The 10,216-nt window shown below is 39.3% G+C and overlaps 1 long non-coding RNA gene across 2 annotated transcripts; it reads left to right on the forward strand.

Moving 5' to 3' along the window:
- Positions 1 to 3,027: 3,027 nt before the first annotated feature.
- Positions 3,028 to 6,082, forward strand: LOC127338900 (uncharacterized). 2 transcript variants are annotated; one of them, XR_011754386.1, is made up of 5 exons: positions 3,028 to 3,329; positions 3,437 to 3,647; positions 3,730 to 3,911; positions 4,742 to 4,800; positions 5,799 to 6,082. It is a non-coding gene; the product is annotated as an uncharacterized lncRNA (long non-coding RNA). The 2 variants fall into 2 exon arrangements; XR_011754387.1 differs by having other exon boundaries at positions 3,033 to 3,329; positions 3,437 to 3,559.
- Positions 6,083 to 10,216: the final 4,134 nt, after the last annotated feature.

The following is a 10,216-nucleotide window of genomic DNA, read 5'->3' on the forward strand; positions in this document are numbered from 1 at the left end:
AGATGTGTAGGTTGGTACGGGTCCGTCCAGAGGGCTCAGGGTCTTACTTCCGAAAACAGTCTCGTCTTAGTCTTCTCCCAACCATTTGAGCAAAATGAGCATCATGGTGGAAATGGGGCTGACTAAGTCGTGCGGGTAAAGTGTACAAATCTCTGCAGAGTGTTAAAAACTAAGTACTTAGCCATGTCCCCGGTTACGGACAACTTTGAGCAACTGGACCTGGAGCTGTTAGAAGATCTCTCTCATCCCAATTTCATAATAAAACTTGATGGGTAAACTTGGGTAGCATTAAGCTGGACTCTAGTGTCTATCCCTGGTGAGCCAGCGTGATGAGAACTTGGGTTCATGCTTTTAGGGTTATATTTTCAAAGATAAATGATGTTTACAAAAGATAGGGAAAATGCTTGCTTTTCTGCAAAGAGCCTAAACTCCACCAGCCAAATATACATGTAGGTATTAGGTGCCATTTGTGTCCACTAAATAGTGACATCTTGCCAATACATTCAAAGTATTGACCAAATGTTTTTGGCTGTAACTTTACCTGTTGCAGATATTTTGATAGACGAGTGAGATACGATGATTAGGGTTACGGGTCTATCCTCAACATGCTCGCCTGTGGCACATGAAGATGAAGGACTCCATGCTATATGTTTGTTCGTTGTAAATCTCTGATGTAATGCTAGTCTTGTGCTATGCAATTTGTAAGTCACTATGTATATATGGATCATGCGATGTAATAAAGACCTTTGTTTCTTGGTATTACATCTTAAACTGTGTGTGCTAGCGATTGATCCAGGGACTAGCACAATAAAGCACAGGGATCTGCACCCTACCGGGTGAGGTCACTACAGATGGTATCAGAGCATTGTGTTGACCGTAGGTTCGTGACCCTAGGATTGGATTATAATAGGAAGACCCTAGGATGAAAAATCTATCTAATCATGTACCCAAAAAAAATGCTCTGTGAACTTCTAGTATTCTCATCTATTCCATCTTCAAAAATGTTTTCCTCGCGCTTTAGATGACCTACCCCGTGGAAACTATTAAGAAAGTAGAGATTTTGACCTTGTTCCTGAAGTGAGGGACTGATGCTTCATGTGATATTCTTCAATTCCGCATAAGTGTTTCATGGAAGACCAATGAAGAACTTGAAGAAAGACTTCGATGCAGACAACACAACACACGAAGATACAATGAAGGAGTAGAATAGAAACTTGATGCATCCAATATAGAAATAGATGAGACCACCATTATTTTTTTTATTGAACCAGCGATAGGATAAGAAAGTAATGATCTTACCAAATTGTGGTATGACCATACTAGTTTGTTTGTGTTTGAACCATGTTGCTTGATGCTTGTTAGATGCTTGTTGTTTGATAAACTGCTTTGATCTGTGGTGTTTGGGTAGGAATCTTCCTTAGAATCTTTCTATCTATTCTCATCTATGCCTAACCCAGATAATGTTTTCTGGCAACTCGCCATGAAGACAACAGTAGTGAAACCAACCCTGATGTTTCCTATCAAGGTGAAGAAGGATATAGTGTGAGATACGCAAAACCGTAGTTAAGGATCGATAGAAATGTTTTCAAAATAGTTCAATAATGGAGATTGAAACATTGATTCAATTATTCCATGGAAGTTTTGTCAAATTTGCGAGGTTGACCAAGAGTTAGAATACGAGATATATCAAACTGAATACAAGGTGATGATTGGGTGCGACATGGATTGGCCCCCATGACGACTACTCATATTGTTCGGTCTTGTTATGAGGAATGGTAAATCTAGAGCGACGTACCTACAAGTGAGACGTCGATGATAAGCCTAAACCTTAGGGTGGAGAAATATTATACCTTTATAGTATGACAAGTGCTGCCAACCGTAGGACTACGGTGATTTTGAAGACCCAACTATTAGATGAAGATGGTGGAACGTTTTGAGAGACACCAACATGCAAAGGATGAAGCATGTCATGAAGTTTATTCATTTTGGTCTCCTGATAGACCCAAGGGGTAACCCATAAGTATCAATAGTAGTTCAACAACCAATCTTTTGGATTAGAAGCCGTACTATGTAGGAAACCTATTCGAAACACCTTGGAAAGATATGTTGTTCACTATATGTGAATAAACATTCGCCTATTGGATATTAGCTCAGAAGCCATAAGCCATAGATATTTTGAAAAGATGACCTGAGGTCAAGTCATATACTCGGATGTGCCAAGTCATATCCAAGATGAGCTTATCCTAAACACAAGACCGAAGACTACCTAAAAAATCTTTTAAGGGTGGTAGCCCACCCCAACATATCCCATACCCATCTTTCTTTCTAGCCTTCTCAAATCTCGGGACGAGATTTCTTTTAAGGGTGGTAGTCTGTAACATCCCAAAATTTTCCAAATTTTGAAATGTTAAAATAAATAATTTAGAGTGTTTGAATTTGTTTGTCTTGATTGAAATTCCGCAGGGAATTTAAACTTTTGTGTATTGGTTAAAACATTGTCCTCAAAATAGAGATTTAATATCTATTTTGAAATTATACATAGCACTGTGTTGGGAGACTAAGTCAACCCTTTTCTAAGGATTTTGGAACATCCCAAAAAAAATTAAATATTAAAATGCATGCATGGCATTTATAAGCATCATGTCATATTTGCATTCTCTAGGAAAATTTTGAATGAACCTTAAGTCTATAAATAAATCTTAAACCGAAAGTAAGCCATATAGACCTATGTGTCAAATCCAGATTTTTTTATCAAAATGTTCTTTTTTTAACTAAAAGTGATTCCAAAATATTCTACACTCAATAAGAAATCTAATGGTATTTTATTTAAAAGTTTCTAACTTAGTTCGACTCACTTTTAAAGCAAATTGATTTTCAAGTCAAATACCAAATACTAACTCAGGAAACAAAATAGAAGAGAAGAAAAAAAAGATAAGAGAGAGAGAGCGGGGCACCAGACTTGATCGCATGTCACGTCCGGAAAAGTCAGGCCACTCAACGAGCAGCCCAACCAATCGATCAGGCCACGCGAGCCCGTGTTTTCCTTTCTTTTTCTTCGTCTGCGGGTCCCACCGCCAGGTCAGCGTCTTCAAGCTCAGCAACGAACAGGCAACGCACGAGCACGAGCCCGGCCGTTTTCAGTTTCTTGCGTTTCTCTTTTCTTTGATTCCCGGAGATTTAAGGCACCATGTGATGAGCCGTTTTGTCCTACAAATAGCCCTGTCAATTCTCTCCATTTCCCCTCAAACCTCACAGAACGAGAGCCACCAGGCTACTCGCAAACCATCTCGCAATCTTGCGGAAACTGCTGCCGTTCGTCGACGACTACGGTGGATACCGGCGTCCCCTTGACCTCTCTCTGCCTCCATTCGATTCCTTGATTCCTTGGGAACCTACCTGACAAGGTTTTGTGCTTTTTCTTGTTCTGGTTCGACAGGTTCGTCGGCGACCGACGCCACAGTCCGCATGAGCATCTCTGACGAGCGATTCCGGCTGACTCCTTCCGCGCCGTCGTCGTCTACTTCGCCATCAATCTCGTCTCGTCTTCGTGCGTTGATAGGTATAACCCAAGCTTCCTAAATCCTTGTATATCGCTGGGAACGGCTGATGCCAACGCTGCCCGCCGTGACGCCAACGACCATGGCGAGGTAACCACGGAAGCCAGGACCTAAATTCTTTTGCCTTCCGCTCACTTTCATTGGAGCCTATTCTGAACTTTCTTTTCCGCAGCCGGAGGACCGCCGGAGACGACACCCGAATTCCGCCGAAGTGCGCCGCCTCCGTTCGCTTGTAGCGGCCACGCAGGGCAGAGGAAAACGCCATCATGCACTCGTAGCCCCGTGAAGCTGCTTTCCGTCGACCACCTTACTGTTGCACAGCGCCGGCAACCACCACGACCAATCATCGCCAATGTAAGCCGTCGACACATCTCCTTTCCTGAGTTGAACAAGTGCAGTGTAGTCTATTAGATCTCAATGAAACGGTTGCAAATAAATCACTTGAACCAGCCCAGCCTATCATATCCTGCCACGCTCGTTCTGTTTTCTTTTTCTCAGACGTGAACAGCAACCTGATCGATCAGTCCTACTGTAACTAGCTAGCTCATGGAAAAGAAAATCCTTTAAAATTCCATATCTTTAATTTTAGAGCTCATTTTTGAATCATTCTTCTTGCGTTGGATTCGCAATTAAATTCTCTACCCAGTGGTATTAGTTTTTATAATTATTAAATTTTTGAATATGTATGTTAAAAATTGAATTTAAACCTTATTTTAGTCATGTCTTCATATATACACATCCTTCTAAAATGAATTCCTTTGCGCAAAAATAAGATACTGAAGCACACAACCTAATACCGCATCTGTTTAAACCTTTTGAACCAGTCCACTTCGAATGACTTCACATTGGACACTAAAAACTATTTATGCCATAGCACACAATCTATCAATCATTTTTTGATCAATCTCTTGTCCCTATTAGATTTATTGATCATAGACTTCCCATATTGTCCTAGATGCACTATCTTTCACAAATCATCTTGACCCTATATATTTCAAATAAATCAAACTCTCAAGGCCATGTCTTATAAACCTAAACCCCATGACCAATGGTTCATTTTGTATACTGAATCAATATGTATTTTAACCAAGGATATAATAATATCAAATTAATCAATTGGATGTTGTTTGCTTGTTGCTTTACTCTTGAGTGGTGTGTTTACTATGTGTTAATTTATCGTATAGATCGTACGGAGTGCAACGAGTGTGATTGTGAGAAGTGTATGATCATCAAGTACCAAAAGGCAAGTGTCACTCATGTCCTAATGTTTTCTATGCATGTAGTTTTTTTTTACTTAGTAGAATTTGCATGTGTAGGATGTTTTCAAGTAAAAAGTATATATGCTATGCTAATCCTATAGTCTTAGGATTCCTTTAGTTTTCCTCAAGTTGCCATCGTAAGTAGTTTGCTTAGCCATGCTACTAGATACGTGGTTGGGATATCATGATGAGATATGATGAAGAAAAATATGTTTTTGTTATAAATGAAAACAACTTGATGAATGAAACACCTGGGCGGATTGGTACGAGTGGAGCGTCTGCACGGTGAAAATTGGTGGGGTCCGCCGCCCAGGAACAAAAGAGATTGGAAAGGTTTCATGTTTAGTAGCTTCTTGTACAGCCGCATGTCATATGGGCTCTGTCTTGACTAAGTAGGTTGTAGGGTCCTGTCCCGACGTGACCAGCAGATGTAGATGTGTAGGTTGGTACGGGTCCGTCCAGAGGGCTCAGGGTCTTACTTCCGAAAACAGTCTCGTCTTAGTCTTCTCCCAACCATTTGAGCAAAATGAGCATCATGGTGGAAATGGGGCTGACTAAGTCGTGCGGGTAAAGTGTACAAACCTCTGCAGAGTGTTAAAAACTAAGTACTTAGCCGTGTCCCCGGTTACGGACAACTTTGAGCAACTGGACCTGGAGCTGTTAGAAGATCTCTCTCATCCCAATTTCATAATAAAACTTGATGGGTAAACTTGGGTAGCATTAAGCTGGACTCTAGTGTCTATCCCTGGTGAGCCAGCGTGATGAGAACTTGGGTTCATGCTTTTAGGGTTATATTTTCAAAGATAAATGATGTTTACAAAAGATAGGGAAAATGCTTGCTTTTCTGCAAAGAGCCTAAACTCCACCAGCCAAATATACATGTAGGTATTAGGTGCCATTTGTGTCCACTAAATAGTGACATCTTGCCAATACATTCAAAGTATTGACCAAATGTTTTTGGCTGTAACTTTACCTGTTGCAGATATTTTGATAGACGAGTGAGATACGATGATTAGGGTTACGGGTCTATCCTCAACATGCTCGCCTGTGGCACATGAAGATGAAGGACTCCATGCTATATGTTTGTTCATTGTAAATCTCTGATGTAATGCTAGTCTTGTGCTATGCAATTTGTAAGTCACTATGTATATATGGATCATGCGATGTAATAAAGACCTTTGTTTCTTGGTATTACATCTTAAACTGTGTGTGCTAGCGATTGATCCAGGGACTAGCACAATAAAGCACAGGGATCGGCACCCTACCGGGTGAGGTCACTACAATGCAGCAGCTAGAAAGGCTAAATCCTGGATAGATAACTTACTTCCATTCTTTCTAGCAAGAACACACTTGGGGATGAAATAAGCAAAGTAACGAATAGTTGGGAGTTGAATGCTACTGATTTTACCACCATCCTCTGAGAAGCTTCTTCCATGACAAATCATCTTGAAGAGGTCCAAGGACTCTTGCGGCGATCTTCTTATCTTCTCGCATGATCCCCATTGCGGCACTCTAATTGCTGCACAAAAATCATTAAACGGCAGGTTGACAGTTTTATTATAAATTTTGTACTGAACCATGGGGTTAGATCGCGACCAATTGAATTCAAAATCCTGCACTACAGACATAGTCAGTTTTGCATATTGGCATGGTTCACCACCAACAAAATCATCCAACCCTGCACGAGAGATTAGACTTTGAACGTCTTGCAAGATTCCTGCACTTCTCATAAAATCCACGCACGGGTAGTAAGCGGGGTATACTCCTTCTTAGCGGTGAACTCTCATGACCGGTTGCACCTCCAATTCTTGTTGGTTGAGTTGGTGCGTACTCCCTTCCATTTTCTGAAATTTTTCAACAAACATTATAAAATTTGATTTGGTGACACATAATTGAGGGAAACTACCATAGGAACTTGCTAGAGTACTAATCATGCATCAAAACTAGTTTCTACCACTTAGAACAAGCATGCAAGCTCACTAAACATGTTACCTACAGCAGCAAAATATTCAAGACATACTCCACCAAACAAAATTCTACTTGGATAATAGAAGGAGTCACATACCGAAGAGCAAATGTGCCAAATTTCAGACAGAAATCTGGGCTGAGCAAAGAGATCAAGAAATCTGGAGCTCTTGAGCAAAAACGCGAGTGAGAGAAAGCTGGTGTCGATTTTTTCGGGAGAGAGAAGAGTGTGGGAGGAAGAGATGCTGAAGTGGGGCAAAGGGGGACCCACACACCAGGGTGGCGCGCCCCCCTTGCTGGCCGCGCCGGCCTGTGGGGTGCCACCCTGGGGTGCCCCACTGGTCATCCCCAGGTGCTCCCAGGTGCATTTTCGAAAAATAGGACCAACGGTATAATTTTTGTGAATTTTTGAAAACTTTGAAAAATGCACATTTCTGGGTATTAAGTTTATTATTACTGGCCATGAAAATTTTTGAAATCTCTAATTAACTAAGGAACTTTACAAAACAAAAGTGCTACAGCAAGTAGAACAAGTGGAGGAAGAAAGAGATGTTGTTTACCTCCTCTATGCATATAAAAAGTATTTGTTAACAAGGTTGATCAAGTCTTGCCACCAAATAAATTTTACATAGCATAAGAAGAAATAAACCTCAAATCAATCATGTTACCTTGAATTGTATTGATATGGATCCAATCATAAGATTTTGATATCCTTCTTTAGGCTCATATATAGGACAATCGATAGTTCCAACTTTGATAGTTCTCACATTAGAAATAGTATTAACTCCACATACTTTATCAATCCTCTTGGGGAAATAGACGGTGTGCTCCCTATCATCAAAATTGAAAGTAACCTTTCCTTTATTGCAATCAATAACAGCCCCTGCGGTGTTAAGAAAAGGTCTCCCAAGAATAATAGACATATTATCATCTTCAGGCATTTCCAACACAACAAAATCAGTTAATATCAAGCAGTTATTAGTAACTTGAACAGGAACATCCTCACATATACCAACAGGAATAGCAGTAGATTTATCAGCCATTTGCAAAGATATATCAGTAGGTATCAACTTATCTAAGTAAAGTCTCTTATAAAGAGAAAAAGGCATAACACTAACACCGGCTCCCAAGTCACATAGAGCAGTTTTAACATAATTATTCTTAATAGAACAAGGAATAGTAGGTATACCTGGGTCGCCCAACTTCTTTGGAACTTTGCCATTGAAAGAGTAATTAGCAAGCATATGGAAATTTCCTCATTGCGGATTTTCCTTTTGTTAGTAATAATGTCTTTCATATACTTTGAATAAGGAGGCAATTTAATAGCATCAGTCAAAGGGATTTGTAAGAATAAAGGTTTCATCCAATCACAAAATTTATTATAGTGTTCTTCTTCCTTTGATTTTAGTTTCTTAGCAGGAAAAGGCATTTGCTTTTGCACCCAAGGTTCCCTTTCATTACCATGTTTCTTAGCAATAAAATCTTCTTTACTATACTTTTTATTTTTATCTTGCTTTTCAGGTTCATCTTCAACTTCTTCTTTATCAGAAACATCATTCTTATCATTACCATTATTATTATCATGTTCATTACCACTTTCAGTTTCAGCATCGGAAATAGAAATACTATTAGGATCATTAACAGGTTCAGAGGATTCTACAACATTTTTATGTTTCTTCTTCTTTTTCTTAGAAGGAGCACTAGGTTCAATGCATTGAGAATCTTGTTCAATTCTTTTGGGATGCCCTTCAGGATATAGAGGATCCTGGGTAGAGACACCACCTCTAGTTGTTACTTCATAAGCATGTTTCTCTTTAGAATGATTTTTTAATAAGTCATTTTGCACTTTAGTGAGTTGATCAATTTGGGTTTGAACCATTTGAAAATGTTTAACAAGCATCTTAACATCATTGGAGGTTCTCTCCACAATATCATGCAAATTGCTAATAGCTTGAGAATTTTCCATTAGATGATTCTCTACTCTCATATTAAAATTTTCTTGCTTAACAATATAATTATCAAACTCATCTAAGCATTGCGCAGGAGGTTTTGAATACGGAATATCTTCCCTAGTAAAGCGCTGAAGGGAGTTTACCTCAATCATGGATGAAGGGGGAATTATCTCACATATATCTTCTATGGGAGGTAGATTCTTCACATCTTCAGATTTAATACCTTTCTCCTTGAGAGACTTCTTGGCTTCCCTCATATCTTCATCATTCAATTTAATTAAACCCCTCTTCTTCAATATTGGCGTTGGAATTGGTTCAAGCGTAGTCCAATCATCATGATTCCGGCCTATTTTAGCCAATAATTCTTCAGCTTCGTCTGGAGTTCTTTTCCTGAAAACACAACCAGCACAACTATCCAAATATGCCCTAGACTCAATGGTTAGTCCACTATAAAATATATCAAGTAGATCATTCTTTTCTAAATCATGTCCAGGTCAAGCTCTGATAAGAGAACAAAATCTTGCCCAAGCCTCAGGCAATTTCTCTTCATCTCCCTGGTCAAATCTATAAATTTTCTGTAAAGCAATATGTTGAGCACTAGCAGGAAAGTATTTTCGAAAGAAAACATCACGCAAATCAGTTGGACTTTTAATAGAACCAGGAGGCAAATTATTATACCAAGTTTTAGCATCATCCTTTAATGAGAAAGGAAAAAATTTAGCGACAAAATAAGTACGCATCTTGACATCATCAGAAAACAAGCTACTCATAGAAGAAAGTTCAATCATGTGTTCTACAGCACTTTCATTTTCAGTACCACAAAAGGGTGCTTTCTCTACAATAGCTATATGAGATAGATCAAGAGAAAAATCATAATCTTTATCCTTAATGCATATAGGAGATGTGGCAAATTTAGGATCAGGAGATAACTTATGTCTAACAGTATATTGTGTGAGAAACTTTTTAATTTTACTTGCATCAGCAGTAGCATTGCATCTATTAATAAAATCATCATTAAGCTCCACATAATCTTCATCAGGATCATCACTAGAATAATCAAGTTCAGGTGAATTAACAGGTGTAGTAGCATTAGGAGTTTTAGTATTTTCAATTTGTCTAGACCTAGCAATTGTAGCATCTAGAAAGGATCCCAATGAACCACTATCATCAAGCACAGCAGAAACATTATCAATATTATGAGTGTTTTCAGATTCAGCAAAAGTACCAGCAAGTGAAGCTTGTGGCGGTGAAACAAGTTGACTTATCACAGATGGTGAATCAAGAGTAGCAGAGGTACTCAGAGTTGTACCTTTTCTTGTAGTGGATGGTAATATGGCAACTTTAGGATCGCGAGTTTTACCCATGATGGAGAATTTGCAGCGAACAATATCAATCCAAGTGAACTTCCAAATAAAGCTATGCTCCCCGGCAACGGCGCCAGAAAACGGTCTTGATAACCCACAAGTATAGGGGATCGCAGCAG

Source organism: Lolium perenne, chromosome 3, assembly GCF_019359855.2.
Source record: "Lolium perenne isolate Kyuss_39 chromosome 3, Kyuss_2.0, whole genome shotgun sequence".
Lineage (NCBI taxonomy): Eukaryota > Viridiplantae > Streptophyta > Magnoliopsida > Poales > Poaceae > Lolium > Lolium perenne.